The 25370-nt window shown below is 33.6% G+C and overlaps 1 long non-coding RNA gene across 1 annotated transcript in view; it reads left to right on the top strand.

Moving 5' to 3' along the window:
* LOC134731794 (uncharacterized) overlaps positions 1-15137 on the top strand; it is a 108536-nt gene extending 93399 nt beyond the window's left edge. Inside the window, exon 3 of the long non-coding RNA XR_010114382.1 lies at positions 15037-15137. This is a non-coding gene — a long non-coding RNA (uncharacterized lncRNA). The remainder of the gene's footprint in view (positions 1-15036) is intronic.
* The last annotated feature ends 10233 nt before the right edge of the window (positions 15138-25370 follow it).

Here is a 25370-nt window from a genome sequence, read left to right as displayed (position 1 = left end):
AAGAATTAATCAAGAAATGAATAAAAGAAAAGATACATCATGTCTAAATTTTAAATATAAGTAGATTTATAATCAAGAATAAAAATTAGATTAATTCATATCACTATGCATTCTAATTAAACAACCCTAAACCGTTTTACTAATGTGATAAAATGTTATTTATTCAGAGCACAAATAATAAAGCCAAATACTGTGTATATATGAGACAAGTTCATCAATAGTCAGGAGCTAATTTATTATACTTTTTTTTTTCTATTGTGGTAAGAACACAACATCAGAGCTACTCTCTTAACAGATTACTTAGCATACAATACAATATTGTTATCTACAGGCACAATATTGTACAGAAAATCTCTAGAACTTACTCATCATGAATACATGAATCTTTATATCTGTTAATTAGTAACTCTCCATTTGCCCTTCCCCCAGACTCCTGACAACTCCCATTTTACATTTTGCTTCGGTGAGTTTGGTTATATTTGTTACTTCATGTAAATGCAATGGTGTAGTATTTGTACTTGTATGATTGGCTTATTTCATTTAGTGTAATGTTTTCTGGCTTTATCCATATTGGCTCATAATGTAGGATTTTCTTTTTTTTTAAGTTGAATGATATTCCATTGTATATATATACCACATTTTGTTTTGTCCATTCCTCTTTTGATGCACATTTAGATTGCGCATCAACACCAAAATTACTATTACGGAGAGTACTGCTGCAATGTACATGGGAATGCTAATATATTTTTGAGATCCTGATTTCAATTCTTCTAAATAAATACTGAGAAGTGGGATTGCTGGATCATATAGTGGTTCTATTTTTAACCTTTAGAGGAATCTCCATGTTCTTTTCATAATAGCTACACCATTTTGCATTCCCCCAAATGTGTACAAGGTTTCCAAAAATGTTTACTTAATTATCTGATCAATCTTTTTACTTACCAAAAAGATGGTAGCTAGTATTATATAGTAGTACATTTGCTACTACTGGCTATAAAAATACTTGTCAGCAAATAAAATGATTTTATATTTTGACTTTTTATTATTAAGATATGTGTAATTCTCTTTAGCTAGGTCATCATGATATATAAATGTACATTAGTTTCAGTTACAGACTCTGCATGGTCAATTATCCTAATTAGTTACCCTCTTCAAGAATTCTCCCTGCAAAAGTGATCAGCTAGCATTGCTACACTTCAAAGAAAGCTATCAAATGACTTAACTATTCATGTTCCTCTAATGCTTTATAATGTACTCTGATTAAATACCAAAGCTCTTAAGTAAATCTACAAGGTTCTTCAAAATAGCCTACCTTAACCCACCACTCTTCTCCCTTCCCTTCTGCTCTCACCAGAGAGGCTCTAACCTGAGAGGGCCTCCTGTTACTCCTCCAAAACACATGAAGCAGGTGTCTACTTCAGAGTCTTTCACTTGCTGTTTCTTCTGCTCCCTCTGCCTTACGCCAAATGTCTGCAAGACCCCATTCTCTCTGGGTCTTTATTCAAATGTTAACACAAGGAGGTCTTTTAGTTTCTCATTTAAACATTTTCAACTGACCTTCATTTTTGTATTCCCTTTTTTTGTTTTTTGTTCTTAATGGCTGTTATCACCTTTATTGCCTGTTATCACCTTTAATATACTATTTACCTTCCTTTTCTCATTCCCTTTTCTTGCTTTTTCTTCTTAATGGCTCTTATCATCTTTAATACAGTATTTAAGGTATTCATGCAGACTTTTAAAATTGTTAGTCTTTCCTCTTAGAGTGTAATTTCTATGAGTAAAGATTCTTTTTATTGATAGTTATATTTTCAATTTATAGAACAGAGCATGACTCAGAGTAGGTGCTTAATTAATATTTATTGCATGAGTAAATGATCCATAATATAGCTTTTGGTAAGTGACATAATGAATGTTAGAATTAGGTATAGGGTTGCCAGATAAAATATAGGACAACCAATTACATTTGAATTTCTGCTAAGAAAGATAATGTGTTATTTTTGTGTAACTATTTTCCCAATTAATGCACAAGCCATATATATATATTCTTTAAAAATTGTTTATTTGAAATTTATATTTCATTATTCGTATATCTGTTTGCTAAATCTGGCAAACCTAAACAACTATCACTGGTGAAATGAGTAGTTTTTTATTCAGTATCATAAATTCTTATTAATGAAATTGGTGATGTTTAAGATAAATAAATAGTATAAATAAAGTATATTTTGTCTTTGCATGATAGAGTATGAGGATCTAGTGAAACAAGTAACCTAATTTAAAACATTTTGATGGCATACTAGATGTAATCTCTAATAAACCTAATTTCAATGGTGGGACATTTAATGCAAATTTTCATCAGAAAGGAAAGGGATGGACGAAAGTTTACCAAGCAAATGGAAAATAGAATCAAACAGGGTTTATAATCGTAGTTTCTGACAAAACAGACTTTAAACCAACAAAGACCAAAAAAAGACAAAGAAAGGCATTATATAATGGTAAAGGGTTCAATTCAGCAAGAAGAGCTATCTTAAATATATATGCACCCAATACAGGAACACCCAGATTCATAATGCAGAGACTTTCAAGGACACTTAGACTTCCACACAACAACAGTGGAAGACTTTAACATCCCCCTGACAATATTAGATAGATCATCAAGACAGAAAATTAACAAAGATATTCAGGACCTGAACTCAGCTCTGGATCAGGTGGACCTGATAAATATCTACAGAACTCTTCACCCCAAAACAACAGGATATACATTCTTCTCATCACCACATGGCACTTACTCTAAAATTGATCACCTAATCAGAAGTAAAACACTCTTCAGCAAATCCAAAATAACTGGAACATAGCAGTCTCTCAGACCACAGCACAATCAAACTGTAACTCAAGATTAAGAAATTCACTCAAAACAATACTGCTACATGGAAATTCAGCAACCTGCTCCTGAGTTACTTTTGGGTAAGTAATGAAATTGAGGAAGAAATCAAGAAGTTTATTGAAACTAATAAGAAGAAAGATACAACATACCAGAATCTCTGGGATGCAGCTAAACCAGTGTTAAGAGGGAAATTTATAGCACTAAATACCCACATCAAAAAGCTAGAAAGATCTAAACTTAGTAATCTAACCTCACAACTAAAAAACTAGAGAACCAAGAGCAAACAAACCCCAGAGCTAGCAGAAAATAACAAATGACCAAGATCAGAGCTGAACTTAAGGAGATAGAGACAGGACAAATCCTTCAAAGTGTCAACAAATCCAGGAGTTGTTTTTTTTTTAAAAAAAATTAATAAAATAGATCACTAGATAGACTAATAGAGAAGAAAAGAGAGATGATTCAAATAAACACAATCAGAAATGATCAGGAGGATATTACCATTGACTCCACAGAAATACAACCATCAGAGAACACTATCAACACCTTTATGCACATAAACTAGAAAATCTAAAAGAAATGGATAAATTCCTGAACACACACACCCTCACAAGTCTGAATCAAGAAGAAATTGAATCCCTAAATAGAGAAATAACAAGCTCTGAAATAGAGGCAGTAATAAATAGTCTACCAAACAAAAAAAGCCCAGGACAAGACAAATTCACAGCTTAATAATACCAGAGGTACAAAGAAAAGCTGGTACCATTCTTACGGAAACTATTTCAAAATATTAAAAATGGAGGATTCCTCCCTAGCTCATTCTATGAGGCCAGCATGATCCTGACACAAAAACATGGCAGAGGTACAACAAAAAAGAAAACTTCTGGCCAATATGTTTGTTGAAGATTGATGCAAAAATCCTAAACAAAGTCCAGGCACCATGGTTCATGCCTGTAATCCCAGCACTTTGAGAGGCTAAGGTGGGTGGACCACCTGAGGTCAGGAGTTTGAGACCAGCTGGGCCAACATGATGAAATCCTGTGTCTACCAAAAATAAGGAAATTAACTGGGCGTGCTAGCAGGCACCTGTAGTGCCAGCTACTTGGGAAGGTGAAGTAGAAGAATCGCTTGAACTCGGAAGGTGGAGGTTGCAATGAGTTGAGATCATGCGCCTGCACGCGAGCCTGGGCAACAGAATGAGACATTGTAGTCTGAAAAAAAAAATAAAGCAAAACATCCTAAACAAAATATTGGCAAACCGAATCCAGCAGCTCATCAAAAAGCTTATCCACCACAATCTAATTGGCTTCATCTCTGGGATGCAAGGCTGATTCAACATGCACAAATCAGTAAATGTGATTTGTTATATAAACAGAACTAAAAACAAAACCACAAGGTTATCTAAATAGCTGGAGAAAAGGCCTTTGATAAAAGTCAACATTCATTCATGTTAAAACTCTTAATAAAGTAGCTATTGAAGGAACATACCTCAGAATAGTAAAAGCCATATATGACAGACCCACAGCAAATATCATACTGAATGGGCAAAGCTGGAAGCATTCCCCTTTAAAACCAACAGGAGACAAGGGTGCCCTCTCTCATAACTCCTATTCAACACAGTATTAGAATTTCTGGCCAGGGCAATAAGGCAACAGAAAGAAATACAGAGTACTCAAATAGGAAGAGAGGAAGTCAAACTATCTTTGTGTGCAGATGACATAATCCTATGTCTAGAAAACACCATCATCTCAGCCCAAAAGCTTCTTAAGTTGATAAACAACTTGGCAAAGTCTCAGAACACAAAGGCAATGTGCAAAAATTGCTAGCATTCTGATACACCAACAATCAAATCAAGAACACAATCCCATTCACAATTGCCACAAAAAAAATAAAATACCTAAGAATACACCTAATAAGGGAAGTGAAGGATCTCAAGGAGAACTACAAACCACCACCCAAAGAAATCCGAGATGACACAAACAAATGGAAAAAGATTCCACATTCATGGATAGGAAGATTCAATATCATAAAAATGGCCATACTGCCCAAAGCAGTTTATAGATTTAATGCTGTTCCCATTAAACTACCATTGACATTCTTCATAGAATTAGAAAAGGGCTATTTTTAAATTCATAGGAGCCAAAAAAAGCCCAAATAGCCAAGGCAATCCTAAGGAAAAGAACAAAGCTGGGAACATCGCATTATCCAACTACAGATTACGCTGCATGGCTACAGTAACCAAAACAACATGATACTGATACAAGAACAGACACACAGGCAAATGGAACTGAATAGAGAACTCAGAAATAAGACTGCACACCTACCACCATCTGATCTTTGACAAACCTGACAAAAACAAACAATGGAGAAAGGATTCTGTATTCAATAAATGGTGCTGGGAGAACTGGCTGGCCATATGCAGAAAATGGAAACTGGACCCCTTCCTTAAACCATATACAAAAATCAACTCAAGATGGATTAAAGACTTAAATGAAACCCAAAACCATAAAAATTCTAGAAGAAAACCTAGGCAATACAATTTAGGACATAGACATGGGCAAAGATTTCATGATGAAGCTGCCAAAATCATTTGCAACAAAAGCAAAAATTGACAAATAGGATCTAATTAAACTGAAGAGCTTCTGCACAGCAAAAGAATCTATCAACAGAGTAAACAGACAACCTACAGAATGGGAGAAAAGTTTTGCAATCTACCCATCTAACAAATGTCTAATATCCATCATCTATAAGAAATTTAAAGAAATTTACAGAAAACAAAACCAATTAGAAAGTGGGCAGAGGAAATGACCAGACACTTCTCAAAAGAATACACACATGCACCCAACAAACATATGAAAAAAATCTCAACATCATTGATCATTAGAGAAATGCAAATCAAAATCACAATGAGATACCATCTCACACCAGTCTGAATGGCAATTATTAAAAACTCAAAAAACAACAGGTACTGGTGAGGTTGTGGTATAAAAAGGAACACTTTTACACTGTTGGAGGGAGTGTCAATTAGTTCAACCATTGCTGGGTATATACCCAAAGGAAGATAAATCATTCTATTATAGACACATTCATGTGTATGTTCATTGCAGCACTATTCACAATAGCAAAGATATCAAATTAACTTAAATGCCCGTCAATGATAGACTGGATAAAGAAAATGTGGTACATATACACTATGGAATACTACACAGCCATAAAAATGAATGAGATTAGGTTCTTTGCAAGGACATGGATGGAGTTGGAGGCCATTATCCTTAGCAAACTAATGCAGAAACAGAAAACCAAATACCTCGTGTTCTCACTTTTACGTGGGAGCTAAATGATGAGAACAAATGGACACATTGTGGGGAAGAACACACACTGGGGCCTATCAGAGGGCAAGGAGTGGGAAGATGGAGAGGATCAGTAAGAATCGCTAATGGATGCTGCGCTTAATACCTGAGTGATGAGATTATCTGTGTAGCAAATCACCATGGGACATGTTTACCTATGTAACAAACCTGCACATCCTGCACGTGTACCTCTGAACTTAAAAGCTGGAAATAAAATACAGTTTATTTTTGTAGCTGACATTCTAAATTTAATCCCTAATAGACCTAATTTCAATGACTGGACATTTAATGCAAATTTTAATCAGAAAACTGAAAATAATAGACAGCTAGGACTTCGCGAAAAGGTTGTATGACTATATTTATAGTGTGTTCCTGCTCCTCGCCCCCACGCTGACACATGCTAAAGTTTGTATGTACATGTGTTGCAATATTGTCAGGAAATTGCTCTGTGAATAAGATTGTGGTGGAAAAGCAATAATACTTACCTGTATCCAATTATCGTAGTAAATTAGAAAAATCTAATGGCTCTGTTTGACCTAATTATTTTGAGTCATTTTACAATGAAAAAGAAGCACTGTTCATCACTATCAAGGTGATTGTGTAAAATGCATTAAATTTATAACATTAAATTACATTATATAATACATAAACTATATCTAAGTAAAGTTCAGAATTTGCTTTACCAATTTGGGAATAAATGCTTATTTGTCAGAAATAAAGTAAATTAACTATATTTGCATATATTTCTCATCTCAATTCAAGTAATGTGTGATTTTTTCTGTCAATAATCAGATGTTCTCTTTCACAGTGTATGACAAAGGCAAAACAGTAATTTCTATACAACTACACAGACTCATATAGACCTCATAAATTGAGAGTGGAACCAAGATAGAATATGCTTCTGGGTATTATTTTAATTTAATTTTTAAAATGTACTCCCGCTTGTAGTCAGATGAAAAAATGCATTAAAAATGGCTTTTCATCTTTCTAGAATTTTTTCCTCTCCTGAATAGAAGCCCCAAAGCAAAAATATTTGTAAAACACAAGAAGTTAAGTAGCTATATACTTTCAACCTTATCAACTGTTTGGCTCTAGGTATAAAGGTAAGATAGTTCATTCTTTTAAATGAAAGCACCACGTTTGAATATTCAGGCCTATCTTAAGGCTAAATTTTGAATTTGGAATATACTTTCTGATTCATTTTTTAAACTAGAAACATCTTATGTTTGGTCTACGTCTAGACTTTACTTTTCAAATGCATAAAGTACCAAAATTCTATAATTTACCTATATATCATGTTCCATTATTAACTCTTATCCCAATACAACAGCCATGCAGGACAGCATTTTCTATTGTAGGTCTTGATACTTTTCACGGTTTTCAAAATAGTTTTTGGTGGTATATGAATATATTCATGTATGTTAATATGTTAATACCTGGCACTATAAAACTATATCATAGACCTATCCTTTAAACCTGAAATTGCCTACTAAAGTGGGCTATAAGGTGAAAGTATCCTGTCTCAAAATAAATCCCTTTATTGCTGCAAATACTAGAATGATAATTCACTGAGCTTAGAATGCACAACTCTTGAAATAGTTAATGGCACTGCTTTGATGTAGTTTTTGTGTATTCATATTAATTTTACCTTAACTAAACTGTGATTGTCTAGATAAATGTTTCCCAAATAGTCCTTTAATGACATTTGAACAATTTTGTTCTTTCTGTGTACCATTTGTACTTTTACTTACTTAACATGTTTATGTTCAATGCACATATGGAAAAATATATCTAGTCCATGAAGCCAGGGATTTCATTTCAGGGACAGTATTGGTAAGTATGAGGCAAAATTTAAAAATTTAAAAAGCAGATTGATTAAGTCTACTGACATGTTAAATAATGAAGAGTAAAGATGCTATATACAAAATGCAAAATTGTTCAAATGGTTATTAGAAGACTGTTTGGGAAACGCTTATATAGACAATCAGAAATTAGCTAAGATAAAATAAGTATGGATACGGTAAACCCACACTAAAGCAGTGCCACTAAACTCTTTTAAGAGCTTTGCATTTTGTAAGATTCAGTGTATTTTTATTCTAGCATTTGCAGTAATAAAGGAACTTATTTTGAGGGATTATGCTTTCACCTAGTAGGCAACCTTAGTGGGCAGTTTCATGTCTAAAAGACTAGTTTATGCTATAGTTTTGTAATATCATGCCTTGGTACAAGAGACTATCAACAAATAGTGAAAGGAGATGTTACTTTGAAGGAGAATTTACATGTCAAAAAGAATAGTGTAAATAAATATAGGATGCAATATTGCATTAAATGTTCTCTAAGGTCTAAATTTAATTCAGCTGATACAAAATAAAGCAAAAGGTAATAACTGTTAATACTACAAAACCAAATTAATTGTCAACAATTTCAATGTCCCAAATAAAATATCTTTCTTCTATAAAATATGGCAATTATAATTTATTTAAGTAGCCTATCCCTATGAAATATTAGGTTAAAAGTTAATAATGATTACCATATAGCTTGGAAATTCTTTTCAACATAAAATTATCAGCTCTGACTTGTAAAAAATTATGGATTCTAAATTCTTACCTATTGTTAATCTTCATATCCTATAAATTAGTGTTATCCAGTACTTAGCATTTATTACCAATGTGCTGTCTTCTAATAATATACTTGATAATTTATTTGTTGATAACTTGAAAATTAAATTATCACAATCATACAATGTTACTTCAGCTTCATAATCTAATTATGAACCTAGGGCAAATGAAACTAAAGGGTATCAACATAGAGTTTGGAACAAATTTATCATTATATCAAGAGGTCTTATATTAATTAGGTATCAGGAGCATTCTAGTTAGTTCAATGGTAGTTAAACTAGAAAATAAGCAGGCCGGGCGCGGTGGCTCAAGCCTGTAATCCCAGCACTTTGGGAGGCCGAGGCGGGCGGATCACGAGGTCAAGAGATCGAGACCATCCTGGCTAACACAGTGAAACCTCGTCTCTACTAAAAATACAAAAAATTAGCCGGGCGTGTTGGCGGGTGCCTGTAGTCCCAGCTACTTGGGAGGCTGAGGCAGGAGAATGGCGTGAACCCGGGAGGCGGAGCTTGCAGTGAGCCGAGATCGCGCCACTGCACTCCAGCCTAGGGGACAGAGAAAGACTCCGTCTCAAAAAAAAAAAAAAGAAAATAAGCTAGCAAAATAAAGGAAAATAATGTATTACGAACAAAAATGTCACAATGGGAAAAAGATGACATTGAATTTGTCCTTAGGAAATGCTTATATTTAAAAAGAATGTATTGCTGTAGTGTAGTCTTTTTATTCTAACGCTGTAATTTTATTCTGTAACTCCCATAGAGTTAATTACAGACCAGTTTATTATTATTAGATATTTATAACCCCTCAGTACTGTTTTCAAATCTCTTGCTTTTTCTATCCCCAGATAACCGCTTCAAAGCTCAGCAGAATTTTTAATCACTTCCTTATAATAAGAAAACAATTTTAACATACAAACTAATATTGCCTGTAGAGAGAAACCTGGAGTCACAAATGATAAAAACATAATATGAAACCATTAAATAATTGTGCTTCAGTTATCCTTCTCAGTCTAGCATAGTTATATCCAGATTTCTTATTTCAGCTTTCATTTTTAAAGAGGCACTTAAACTTAAAAATCGTACTGTATTTCATCATGTATTTCCTGAGACATTCAAAAGCAAATACTCAATGTGTGCCTACTACTGAATATTTTAGAAGAGGAGATAGGAGAATACAAAAGAAAGAAAGATATACAGTTGACTGTTGAGCAATGTGGTGGGAGTGGGGTTTAGGGCCATTGACCATCCCCGCCATACAGTTGAAAATTCATGTATGACTTTTGACTTTCCAAAATCTTAATAACTAATAGCCTACTGTTGACTGGAAGCCTCACCAGTAACATAAACAGCCAGTTAGCACACATTTTATATACTATATGTAATATATATTCTATTTTTACAATAATGTAAGGCAGAAAAAAATAAGAAAGAGAAAATATATTATCTATTAAGCAGAAGTGGATCATCATAAAAGTCTTCATTCTCATCGACTTCATATTGGATAGGCTAAGGAGGAGGAAGAGGAAAGGTTGGTTTTGCTGTCTCAGTGTTGGCAGAGACAGAAGAAAATCTGCATATAAATGAACCATGTAGTTCAAACTCATGTTGTTTGAGTCAACTGTTGTTACAAACTTCAATAAGTTTATATCTTATGAGTACTATACAACATAAAACTATGGAAACAATTTAAGGATTCTCTCTCTCTCTCTCTTTATCTCTCTCCCTGACTTGCCTCCCTCCTTCCCTCACTACACACACACACACACACACACACACAGACACACAGTCACAAAATATATCTTCAGTGTGGGTATAAATTGATATCAACATTCTAAAACCATTTATCATGAGACTTAAACAATGTTTTATCATTTGACCTGTAAGTTGTCCTTTTGTGAAATTATACAATATCATATTCGTAGCAAAAAATGTATGAGCTAAATTATTTACCACAGCACGTTTCATAAAACAAATAGAAAAGAATCAGCTTATAACAGTATGCAAAAAAAAGGGATGACTCTAATGACTTTATTCAACAGACAAAGTAGCAATAAGCAAGAGAGTACATATTTGTGATTCCAGTTATATAGGAAGATTGTAAATAAAAAAAAACTAATCTATACTAACAGTAGTCAGAATAGTGGTTATTTGTCTGGAAAAGAAATGACTGGAGACAGATGGGAACAAACTTTTGTGTGCTGGGACTGTTCTAAATCCTGATATGTTTGATGGTTACCTGAATGTTTGCAAATATAAAAATTCGTTCAAATGGTGGTTAATATTTGCACATTTTAACATTATTCAGGATAGATATTATAAAATATGAAAACATCTAAATGTTCACAAATGAATGAATTAAAAATATGGTGGTTATTTATACATATTTTCAATGTATAAAATGAAATATTGTTCAGATTTATAATGGAAGGAAATCCTGCAATATGCAACAACATGGATGAATCTTGAGGACGTCATTGTAAGTGAAGTAAGCCAGTCATAGGAGAACAAATACTGCGTGATTCCACCTATATGAGTTATCTAAAATAGGCAAACTCATAGAAGCAAAAAATAGTAGAAGGATTGCCAGGGGCTGAGGGTAGGGGAAATGAGGAGTTGCTAAGGGTATAAAATTTCGTTTGTGAACAATGAATAAATCCTAGAGATCTGCTGTAAAACATTGTGCCTATAGAAAACAATACTGTATTGTATACTTAAAAATCTATTGAAAGTAGGCCAGGAATGGTGGCTCATGGCTGTGATCCCAGCACTTTGGGAGGGCAAGACAGGCAGATCACTTGAGGCCAGGAATTCAATACCTGCCTGGCCAACATAGTGAAACCCTTTTCTCTACTAAAAATACAAAAATTAGCCAGGCATGGTGGTGCATACCTGTTCTGTACTAAAAATACAAAAATTAGTCAGGCATGGTGGTGCATGCCTGTAATCCCAGCCATTTGGGAGGCTGAGGTATGAGAATTGCTTGAGCCTGGGAGGTGGAGGTTACAGTGAGCCGAGATCACACCATTGCACTCTGGCTTGGGCAACAGAGTGAGAGTCTGTCTCAAAAAAAAAAAAAATACATACATACATATATATATATATAGATAGATAGATAGGTAGGTAGATAGATAGATAGATGATAGATATCTGTTGAGAGTATAATTCATGTTAAATATTCTTAGCACAATGAAATTTTTAAAAGATTTGTGCATTTTAGTGCATAAATGTCGTTTCTCAATTTTTTTAACGTATAGCCTCAAAAGTGTTAAAATACTCTTGGTGAAATTCATTTTCTATATCATTATCTACTTTATGCCCTAATACAATAATATTAAAACACAGGTTGATAAATGTACTTTATGCATAGTTAGTTCTATGAATTGAATTATTTTTATTTAAAAACAGAATGAATATTAAATACCATATTGAAAGCTTTCTTATAGTTGCTGGATAGCAGTCCTTTGTCAGATGCATAGTTTGTGAATATTTTCACTTCCTCCTTGAAGAAGCTCTTTAGTTTAATTAGATCCCACATGTCAACTTTTGTTTTTGTTGCTATTACTTTTGGTAACATGACCAAAAATTATTTGTCAAGGTGGAAATCCAGAAGGATATTTCCTACATTTTCTTCTAAGGTTTTTGTAGTTTGATGTCTTACACTTAAATCTTTATCTTGAGTTAATGTTTTAAATCTCTATTTATTTATTTATTTTACTTTAAGTTCCAGGATACATGTGCAGAATGTGCAGGTTTGTTACATAGGTATACATGTGCCATAGTGGTTTGCTGCTGCACCTATCAATCTGTCATCTATGTTTTAATCCCCACATGCATTAGGTATTTATCCTAATGTGCTCCCTTTCCTTGCCCCCCACACCTTGATAGCCCCCAATGTGTGTTGTTCCCCTCCCTGTATCCATGTGTTCTCATTGTTCAACTTCCACTAATGAATGAGAACATGCTGTGTTTGATTTTCTGTTCCTGTGTGAGTTTGCTGAGAATGATGGCTTCCAGCTTGATCCATGTCCCTGCAATGACATGATTCCTTTTTATGGCTGCACGGTATTCCGTGGTGTATATGTGCCACATTTTCTTTATCAGTCTATCATTGATGGGCATTTGAGTTGGTTACAAATCTTTGCTATTGTTAATAGTGCTGTAATAAACATGCATGTGGATGTGTTTTTATAGTAGAATGATTTATAATCCACTGGGTATATACCCAGTAATGGAATTGCTGGGTCAAATGGTATTTCTGTTTCTAGATCCTTGAAGAATCGCACACTGTCTTCTACAATGGTTGAACTTTATCTTGAGTTAATTTTTGTATATGATCCAGTTTCTTTATTCTGCATATGGCTAACCAGTTATCCCAGCACCATTTATTAAATAGGTAGTCCTTTTCCTATTGCTTTTGTCCAACTTGTTAAAAACCAGATAGCCATAGGTGTACTGCTTTATTACTTAGTTTTCTATTCTGTTCCATTGGTCTATGTACCTGTTTTTGTACCTGTACCATGCTGTTTTGGTTACTAGAGCATTATAGTATAGTTTGAAATTGGATAATGTGATGCCTTCAGCTTTGTTCTTTTTCCTTAGGATTTCTTTGGCTATTCTGGCTTTTTTTGGGGGGGTTCATATATATTTTAGAATAGTTTTATTCTAACTGATTTAAGAATGATGTTGACAGTTTGATAGGAATAGTATTGAATCTGTAACTCACTTGGAGCAAAATGGTCATTTTAATCATATTGATTCTTCCAATCGATGATCATGGAATATATTTCCATTTATTTGTGTCATCTCTGACTTCTTTCAGTAGTGTTTTGTTGTTCACCTTTTAGAGATCTTTCACCTCCTTGGTTAACTGTATCCCTAAGTATTTTGTTTTCTTTGGGGCGATTGTAAATGGGATTGTGTTCTTGATTTGACTCAGTCTGGATGTTATTGGTGTATAGAAATGCTACTGATTTTCGTACATTGATTTCTTATCCTGAAACTAAAGTCATTTATCAGATATAGGTGTCTTTTGGCAGTCTTTGGGGTTTTCTAAGTATAGAATTACATAATCAGCAAAGAGAGATAGTTTGTCTTCTTTTTCTATTTGGATGCTGTTTATTTCTTTCTCTTGCCTTATTGCTGTGGTTGGGACTTCCAGTATTATGTTGAAGAGGAGTGGTGAGAGTGGGCATCCTTTTCCTGTTTCAGTTCTCAAGGGAATGGTACCAGCTTTTGTTCATTCAGTATAATGTTGGCCGTGGGTTTGCCATAGATGGCTCTTATTATTTTGAAGTATGTTTGTTTCATGCCTAGTCTGTTGAGGGTTTTTATCATGATGAAATGTTGGATTTTATCAAAAGCCTGGTCTGGTTCTATTGAGATGATCACATAACTTTTGCCTTGCATTCTGTTTATGTGTTGAATCACATTAATTGATTTGTGTTTTGAACCAGCTTTGCATTCCAGGAATAAAGCCTACTTAATCATGGTGTATTAACTTTTTGATGTGCTGCTGGATTTGGTTTGCTGGTATTTTGTTGAGGATTTTTGCATCTAAAATCATCTGGAATATTAGCCTGAAGTTTTCTTTTTCTATTGTATTTCTGCCAGAGCCTGGCATCATGCTGATTTTGGCTTCTTGAATGAGTTACAGAGGGGTCCTTCCGCCTTGATTTTTTGGAATATGTTCAGTTGGACTGGTACAAGTTTTCTTTGTACGTCTGGTAGAATTCAGCTATTAATTCATCTGATCCAGGGTTTTCTTTGGCTGATAGGTTTTTTATTACTAATTTGAATTTGGAACTCAAAATTGGTCTGTTTGATGTTTCAGTTTATTCCTAATATAATATTGGGATATTCAGTGTAATTTATCCATTTCCTCTAGATATTCTAATTTGTGTGCATACAGTCCTTCGTGTACCCTGAGCCTCTTTTGTATTTCTGTGGGATCAGCTATAATGTCATCTTTGTCATTTTTTATTGTACTTCATTGTATCTTCTCTTTTTTTGTTGTTAATCGACCTAGCAGTCTATCAATCTTGATTTTTTTTTGAGAACCAGTTCTTTGTTTCATTGATCTCCCATAAGAATTTTTACATCCCAATTTTCTTCAGCATTTTTCTAATTTTAGTTATTTCTTTTCTTCTCCTAGCTTTGGGTTTGACTTTTCCTTTGTTTTTTAGTTCTTTTAGGTTCCTTTAGTTTTTTTTTTTTTCCTTTGGAGATGGAGTCTCACTGTCATTAGGCTGGAGTCCATGGCACAATCTCGGCTCACTGCAACCTTCGCCTCCCTGATTACTAGAATCACTTGATTCTCCTGCCTCAGCCTCCCAAGTAGCTGGGACTACAGGCACATGACACCATGCTCAACTAATTTTTGTATTATTAGTAGAGATAGGGTTTCATGATTTTGGTCAGGATGGTCTCAATCTCTTGACCTCATAACCTTTAGATTTTATACTACCTTTAGTTAGACTGTTAATTTGAAATCTTTCTAACTTCTGGATGAAGGTGATCAGTGTTGTAAAAATTCCTCTTAAGACTGCTTTTAGTTGCATCCCAGAGGTTTTGGCAAGTTGTGTGCCCGTTTTCATTAATTTCAAAAAAGTTTTTATTTCTGCCTTAATTTTGATCTTCACTGACAAGTTATTCAGAAGCAAGTTGATTAATTTCCATGAATTTGTGTAGTTTTTAGTGATCTTCTTGATAGTGATTTCGATTTTTATTACACTGTGGTCTGAGATTATACTTGCTGTATTTGGATTTTGTTTTAATTTGTTGAGAGTTACTTTATGACCAAGCATGTGATCAAACTTAGGGTATGTTCTTTGTGTAGATGTGAAAGATGTATATTCTGTGGTTTTGGGGTGAAGTGTTCTGTGTATACTTCCTATACTCCTGGCTTTTCTTTTTATTTTTCTCCAAAGATTTGCTCAAATCATGTTGATTTACTAGAAATTGTCATCTCTCTCAGTGGAAGAGGCACTTCCTGGTTGCATCTAATTGGCCATCTCCTCCTCTCTCTCTATTAAATATTTTGCTTTAACTAAATACTTCATTAACTAGTAATATTACATCTTTTTATTATATAACACGCTTAAGCAGTTTCTTCTCTCAAATATATATATATTGTTCATATATTTCTAATCATTTTCTCACCAAAGTTTTTTTTTTAAATAAACACACATTTTGAATACCTTTAAAGTCTTGTTATTTCTTCATTACTATTGTTACATATATTGAATATATAGAAACATATCACTGTTGTACATTTTCAATCATCAGTATAATTTTCCATAAAATTCCATGATATTAAATATATGCCACCCAATTTACAGTGTTGAGTATTACTAGAAACCAAATATATAATAGTGCATGGGTGTTTATTTTAACAGAAATAAGCTCCAGATTAGGTGGATCCATCTCTTCTTTTAAAATAGTGTTACAGATATTTAATAAAAAGAAATGATCTAACTAGCTAAGATTCCACTGAATAATTTAGGACAACAAAAATTAATGCAGAATATAACACAGCTGCAAAATAAAAACTTTTCGTTAAATTATTTACTTAAAGATCACCATTCATAAATCAATGTCTTAAATATTCTCTTAGATATTTAATTTGTAACTTTTCTCCAAAGTTTATTTTGTCTTTATTTTCTGCAACTGAAAATATAATTTTCATCAACTTTAATTTAACTGATGTTTCCTGTCAAAATCCCTTTTACTACAACAGACAGTATACATCAGAGCAGGCAGATAGGAAGAATAGAATTGAAGAACAGATATTTAGGTTTCACTGACATTTCAGGTTCAGGATACGTGAGAGTATGTAAGGTAAAAAAAATCACATTGAAGACATACATTCAAATATCTCCACAAAGACTTTTTAAATTCTCCTCTATAATTTGCTTAAACTTGACTCCAGAGACGTGGACTAGTTTTTTTAACTTTACTTTTTATAATATTGCTACTTTTTTTTCAGTAATTCAGAATTATTAAATTCATTATGTCCAATTCATTGCATAAGAAGCTATCCTACAGGGATTTTTTTTTTTATTCTACATATTCTGTTCAGTTAGAATGTTGGTTATGTGGAGTAGTTTCCCTAAGCATTGCTGGGATTGGTCTAAGATTTTCTGTAGTTGTTGGAGCAAGGAATTGCCCATATTTCTGCACAATTCTCCACACACCAGCTACAGTTTCTATTATTGTATTCCTCAGAGAAGCACTTTCAACTTCAGAAGATTTGGAATTTAGAAATGGTAATACATTACTATTATTAAGTTATAGTAAATATTTTTATGTTCAGGAGATATTTATACACATTTTGGCTTTGTATTCACTTATAATTTTTAAGATAATTTGACCTAAGTGACAGCTTCCCTACATCAACATGAAATGTATAATTGAATAACTACTTTAGACATAGTGCTCTACATTGTAAGAGCACTAAATTTGTATTCAGCATCACAGTATTTAAGCGACTAATATTCACGGTATATATACATTTAATTTTTGAAAAAAATATTATGTACTTCAATGGAAAACTATGATTTGTCTAGAGAATACCTCTTGAGATTATCTAATCTAGCCTTTCGTTGCCTTTGTACAAGTTTCTAATTCTGTATATTGTAAATAAATTATAGACATTCAAATTCTGTTCTATGCAGTAGAAATTTAATAGACTTCCTTCTCTGATGTGCAAAAATCAGTCTGCCTTCAATTAAACGGGCATTTCAATATTCTTGATCTACAAATGTAACTCTTCTTCAGATTCTTCTTGAACCAGTTATATAATCTATGTGGTTCCCTCATTGATTAATGAGTAGAATATAGCTTTTAACATGCGTTCATTTTTTATATCTGTATGAGAGTCATTATATTACCTTGTTCTAAAGTTATATTTAACATTTCTTGTTTTTATTATTTACTACTTAACAAAATTGTGTTTGTTAATCCATCTAATAAAAGTATTTAAAATGGAAACCAAACTTAGTAAATGTATAAATGCAGTTTGAAATGTTTTAATGTATTTATGTTTTCAAGTGTGAACAAACGTTATCAAAGACCTATTGAAATTTTCTAGACTTATAAATAGAATAGTTTACATAGTATAAGTTTAAAATTTATAGATTTAATTATATTTTAAAATTCATAACATTAATTAGAAATAATTATATATCTAAACCTTTTAAATCATGAGCAAAGAAAATTTATGGTTGATTTAAAATACAGTACTCTCCGCTGGGCGCAGTGGCTTACACCTGTAATCCTAGCACTTTGGGAGGCTGAGGGGGTGGATCACCTGAGGTCAGGAGTTTGAGACCAGCCTGGCCAAACTCGTGGTGAAACCCCGTCTCTACTAAAAACACAAAAATCAGTAGGGTGTGGTGGCGGGTGCCTGTAATCCCAGCTACTCAAGAGGCTGAGGCAGGAGAATTGCTTGAACCTGGGAGGCAGAGGTTGCAGTGAGATGAGATCAGGCCATTGTACTCCAGCCTGGGCAATGAGAGTGAAACTCAGTCTCAAAAAATATAAAATAAAATAAAATAATAAAATAATAAAATAAAATAAAATAAAAATAAATAAATAAAATAAAATAAAATAAAATAAAATATAAAATAAATAAAACAATACTCTTAATCTCTAGTCAGCATGTAAACGAGAATAATTCCTTCCACCCTCAAGTTTCCTGTCTAGAAAAGTAAACAAAGTTACCCACTATACTTCAAACATAAAATTGTCTGTCTTCCTTTCTTCTATGCTTTCTTCTTTCATTCTCTTGTTTTTTTCCTTACTTCTTCCCTTCATTCTTGCCTTCTTCTTTCTCCCCCTCCTCTTCTTTCTTTTTTTCTCCCTCACTAATCTCAGGCAAAGAAATAGAGGCATCTAACTTTCTGCCTTAACAAATTATGTTTACTCATATGCAATGTAACGTTCACTATATATGAACTATGTTTGATTCATGGTGCATTTTGAACCCAAACGCATTATCTGAACCCACAATGTTGAATTTGATTCTGCATTTTTCTCCAGTGAAAAAAATCAATAAAAATCCCTGCATAAAACTTATAAATAAAGGCATTTTAAAACATTTACTTATTACTTACATTTCAGCAAAGGTTAAGTAATCACAATCATAAGTTATAGAAATTGCTATAGCATTTAGTTTTAATAAATATTAATATACTCAAGACTGACCTCAAAGAAATGTGAGTTTCGTGTTTGTTTTGTGCATGCATAGTCAACTCTATATATGTATATTTACGTTTATATTCATTATTATAACTATGACAGAAACTATACACCAATATAATAAGTCAGTCAGAATATATTAGACTATTATAATCAGTACAAGCAGAGAAATAAAGGGAATAATATATATTTTTAAAAACTTGTGTATGTTTTATTTATTAAAAAGATGAACACATTATATATTCAAATGGAAACATTAATAAAATACAAATAATGAAAATATTTGTTTTCTTTTGTTGTACTATTAATATATTTTTTAAATTATCTGATTTAATTTATAATATCAATTTAAAAAATAATAAAACATCACACTTCCCAACCCTAATTTTTAAGTTCAATTTTATTCCAAAATTTTAAAAATATGTACTTATATGTAATCATCATATAATCACAAATTATTCTCCAAATAACAAAGCCTTTCTTGTGTATGCCCCAAAAGATGAGAATAGAGCCTGTCATCTTCACCTGCATTCCTCAAGGCATTACCCCAGGCCTCACACATATTTTTCATTAATGTTTTGTTAATGAATGTAAACTAAATATATGAAGTGTTGAATCCAAAGAGGAAATGATTGAGGAACAATATTTACATTATTTCATAGTTTCTGAGACATATATGAAAATTAGCATAATATAAAATATTTTGTTTTATTGACAGTGTATATATTTGAAGCAAACAGTCTAACACACTGTTGGTATATTGCATATGATTACTAGAAATGGCCAGAGAAAGTATGTGTGTACATTAAACATCTCCAGGCCAAACTCTAGAAAACAATGATAATTTTTTTTAGATAATTTATGTATAGAAATTACCCTCCCAAACAGAAACATTTTCCCCATTCAGGAATTCTTGGGTTGATGTGATTAAAGTTCTAATGCCAGTGAGCCAAAAGATAAAAAGAAAAAATTAATACAGAATACTATATGGATGCTTAGATTTTATTTATCTCCATACTGCATTCATCTCAAGAGTATAACAGTGATATGAATCTATTGAAGAACTGTAATGTGTGTGACATTGTATAATGGTTATAATCACTTGGAAATTCCCTGAAGCTTGTGTCCATGTACCCTATTAACCTTTGAGGCTGAGATAAAAAGGAAAAAATATATGATTCAGAGGAGTCTTTATTAGCTGTATTGGTCAGGTTTCTTGAAATAAGTAGAAACACTGTCATACACACACACACACACACACATATATATATATAGAGAGAGATTTATTATAAGAAATTGGCTTACATGATTAAAGAGGTTGGTAAGTCCAATTTACAGGGTAGGCCAAGCACAGGCAATGTTCCAGGTTGAATTCCCGCAGGCAGGAAAAGCCAATATTGTAGATGAAGTTCAAAGGCAGTCCATTGAAGAATTCTCTATTACTCGGGAGAGGATTAATCATTTGTTCTATTCAGGCCTTCATCTGATTGGATGAGATCTAGTCACGTTGTAGAAGGCAATCTTTTTTATTCTACCAATTAAAATGTTAATACCATTCAAAACCACCCTCACAGAAACACCCAGGATAATAATATTTTACCAAACATCTGAGCACCATCTGACTCATTCAACTTGACATATACATTTAACAATCACATTAGTGGGAAAGGGAAAATGCAAGAATAACCTGCCCATGTTCTCTGAGATAAGGTGGACATTTAAGATAAAAGGCAGAGGTAAGACAAAGGGATCATATACAGGGGTTCATATTTCTAGATCTCAGAAACATAATTTGAAAAATCTTTAGAAATATCCTGTCAATTGTTACTAATCTGAATGTACTAATAGAATAAACTGAAAAGTCATGGTCATCACAATATAAGCATAAAAGGCATGTGGTATAATCCAATATTCTTTCCTAATAAAAACACTAAACAAACTAAGAATAAACGGGTGTGTATATTATTCCATTTTCATACTGCTATGAAGAAATACCTAACACTGGGTAATATATACAGAAAAAGAGATTTAATGGACTCAGAGTTCCACATGGCTGGGGATGCCTCACAATCATGGTTGAAGGCAAAAGAGGGGGAAAGGCATGTCTTATATGGTGACAGGTAAGTGGGCTTGTGCAGGGGAACTGCCCTTTATAAAACCATCAGATCTCATGAGACTTATTCACTATCATAAGAATAGAATGGGAAAAACTCACACCCATGATTCAATTACCCCCCAACCCCCTTTCCTGATGTCTCTCTCATGACATGTGGGGATTATGAGGCTACAATTCAAGAAGAGATTTGATTCTCATGAGAATCATGAGATTCTGCCCCTGGCTCCGCCAAAATCTCGTTCTCACACTTCAAAACCAACCATGCCTTCCCAATGGTCCCTCCAAATATTAACTTATTTCAGCATTAATTTAAAAGTTCACAGTCTAAAGTCTCATCTGAGACAAGGTAAGTCCCGTTCACCTATGAGCCTATAAAATCAAAAGTGAATTAATTACTTGCTAGATACAATGGGGATACAGGCATTGGGTAAATACACCCCTTCCAAATTGGAAAAATTGGCCAAAATGAAGGGGCTACAGGCCCCACACAAGTCTGAAATTCAGTGGAGTATCAAATATTAGAGCTCCAAAATGATCTCCTTTGACTCCATGTCTCATATCCAGGTCACGCTGATGCAAGAAGTGGGTTCCAATAATCTTGGGGAGCTCTGCCCCTGTGGCTTTGTAGGGTACAACACTGATACTGGCTGCATTCACAGGCTAGCATTGAGTGTTTGTGGCTTTTTCCAGGCCCGTGGCAGAAGCAGTGGGTGGATCTACCATTCTGGGGTCTAGAGTGTGGTGGCCCTCTTCTCACAACTCCACTAGGCAGCGCTCTAGTGGGGACTCTTTATGGGGGCTCGTACATCACATTTTCCTTGCACACTGCCCTAGCAGAGCTTCTCAATAAGGGCTCCATCCATGCATCACACCTCTGCTGAGATATCCAGGAGCTTCCATACTTTCTCTGAAATCTAGGTGGAGGTTCTCAAACTTCAGTTATTGATTTCTGTATATCTGCAGACCAAACACCATTTGTAAGCCACCAAGGCTTGGGGCTTGCACCCTCTGAAGTAATGGCGAGAGCTGTACATTGGCCTTTTTTAGCTATGGCTGGGACTCCAAGTCCCAAGACAGCACAAAGCAGCAAGGCCCTTGGCCCAGCCCAGGAAACCATTCTTCCCTCCTAGGCCTCCAGGCCTGTGATGGGAGGGGCTTCTGTGAAGACTTCTGACATGCCTTGGAGACATGTTCCCCATTGTCTTGGATATTAACATTTGGCTCCTCATTACTTATGCAAATTTCTGCAGCTAGTTTGAATTTCTCCTCAGAAAATGGGTTTTTCTTTTCCATTGCATCATCAGGCTGCAAATTTTCCAAACCTTTATGCTCTGATTCCCTTTTAAACATGAGTTCCAATTGCAAACCATATCTTTGTGAATGAAGAAAGCAGAATGCTTTTACAAGCACTTAAATCACCTCATGAACACTTTGCTGCTTAGAAATTTCTTCCACCAGATACTCTAAATCATCTCTCTAAAGTCCAAAGTTCCACAGATCTCTGTGGCAGGGGCAAAATCCTGCCAATCTCTTTGCTAAAACATCTCAAGAATTACTTTTTCTCCAGTTCCCAATAAGCTACTCATCTCCATCTGAGATCACCTCAGCCTGATCTTCATTGTCCATATCACTATAAGCATTTTGGTCAAAACCATTAAAACAAGTCTCTAGGAAGCTCCAAACTTTCCCACATCTTTGTGTCTTCTTTTGAGTCCTCTAAACTGTTTCAGGCTCTGCCTGTTTCCCAGTTCCAAAGTTGCCTTCACTTTTTCATGTATCTTAATAGCAGTACCCAACTCTACCTGTACCAATATACTGTATTAGTTCATTTTCATACTGTTATAAATAAATGCCCAAAACTTGTTAATTAATAAAGAAAAAGAGATTCATTGAACTCATGGTTTCACATGGCTGGGGAGGCCTTACAATCTCGGTGGAAGGTGAAGGAGAAGCAAAGGCACATCTTACATGGCAGCAGGCAATAAAGCATGTCCAGGAGAACTGCTCTTTTTAAACCATCAGAGCTTGTGAGACGTATTCACTGTCACAAGAACAACGTGGGAAAAACTCACTCTCATGATTCAATTACCTCCCATTGGGTCCCTCCCACAACACATGGGGATTCTGGGAGCCACAATTCAAGATGCAATTTTGGTGGGGACACAGCCAAACCATGTTGGTGTGTCTTCAACCTGGTAAAAATCATATATAAAATGGCCACAGTTAACATTATTATTAATGATGAATGACTGATAGCTTTCTTCCTAAGATCAATAACACAACATATTATTTACTCTTGTTACCTCTATTCAGTATCATACTGGAGCTTATACCCAGAACAATTAGGCAATAGTAAATCCTCACATTTATGGTCAACTAATTTTTGACAAGGATGCCATGACACTTCACTGTTGGAAATATTAGCCCTTTCAACAAATAGTCCTCAGCCAACTAGTTATCAGTATGTAAAAGAATACACTTGGAATCCTACCTCACACAACATACAATTATCGTGTCAAAATAGATAATAGACCTTATTATAAGAGCCAAAATTATACAAATCTTACATGTAAACATAGAAGCAAATATTTATACCATTAAATTAGGCAATGATTTCTAAATTGTGATACGAAAACATTTTTGCTAATCCTATCTATGAAGAGACATATCTAAAGTATACAAGAAAACTGTTATAGCTCTACAAGAAAAAGACAACCCGATTTAAAAACGGGCACACAAATTGAACAGCCACTGCTCCAAATGATATAGAGGTGACAAATAAGCATACTAAAAAATGCTACCAATCATTCACCATTAGGGGAATGCAAATCAATACCATAACGTGAGACCACTGCTAATCCACTGATACAGTAATAATAACTTTTTTTCCTATATTCTTTTTGTTTGTTTCATTGTGTCAGCAATCTTGGTAACATCTGATGTTGAATTTCTGTTTATTATCATATTCTATGACAAATCTCATTTTTGGCTTTTCTTTAAATTCTATTTGAGACACCTCACTATTTTCTCTGTGTGGTTTTTTATAACATATATGCAAAATAATCAGTTAAAAGTAAAATGGATACTATCACATGCAAATTGGAAAAATTTCAAACTAAATGGATAATGATGCACCTAAGATGAAATTAATGAAATTGAGCTTAAACTTTAAGCTATTAATGAAATTAAACTTACATTTTATTTTGTGAGCTTTACAACTTTCACTAAGAAACAAGAAGCTGTAATATGTATAAACACACTTTGAGCACTGAATGCACTATATAGAAATTGTTTACATATAGTTATTAGAATTGAAGAAACCCAGAAGATCAAAGTACATAATTTCTCAGGATCCTGATGATTTACTTTCAATTAACATCTTTCTTAACGACTCAAACATGCCAAACCACACAAAACTCAGCAAATGGTCCCAGCTCTAGGTAAGAATGTAGACTTCATTTTATAACAAGATTATACATATATTTAAAATTGCTTTATTTTTACTTGATTTATAAAGATATTTTTTCCTTTTATGTAGTGAGGTAACATATAGAATTCAGGTAGAAAAAATATGTGAGATATGTATAGACATATTTACTTATAGACATGAAATGTCAATGTGAAGTGTAAAAGGGATAAAAAGAGAAAGCTAAGGGGACTGACAATGTCAATTTCCTGAGATGGCGAGTTCACAAACCCTGTGACAGGGAGAAAGATTAGACCCGAGTTTTTGCAAAGAGACTGTCTTTGGAATAAAGGGGTGAATAGAGCCTTGTATGAAGTCTGTTGTGTTTTTCATCACTTTCTTATAAGAGTTCACTTAAAAGAATTATATTACTTTTCACTGCTTTGGGGGATCATTTTATGTGAAAAAAAAAAAAAAAATGTGCTGGTTCTCACCACCCAAACAGTGTAATTTGAATTTTTTTCTGTTACTCTATAGTTATCAGGCATCAAAATTACTTGAAGAGCTTGTTAAAATCCATGTCATTTATGTAATTTCTAATATTGGTGATTTATGTCACTTTATTCCTGATTCATACGACAAGCTTATTTTTAAATTTATCTTACAAGAATCAGGTTTTGGCTCAATTTTTTAATTTTTTATTTCAATTATTTTCATTTAGATTTTTTCTGCTGCTTACTATAGCTATAATTTTACTTAATTTTCTAGTTTCTTTGAGTGGAAGTTGTAGTAATTGATGTGAGAAA

This window comes from Symphalangus syndactylus, chromosome 11 (genome assembly GCF_028878055.3).
Source record: "Symphalangus syndactylus isolate Jambi chromosome 11, NHGRI_mSymSyn1-v2.1_pri, whole genome shotgun sequence".
In the NCBI taxonomy this organism is placed as follows: Eukaryota; Metazoa; Chordata; class Mammalia; order Primates; family Hylobatidae; genus Symphalangus; species Symphalangus syndactylus.
The sequence above is the reverse complement of the archived record's forward strand: the minus strand, read 5'-3'. Positions and strand labels throughout refer to the sequence as shown.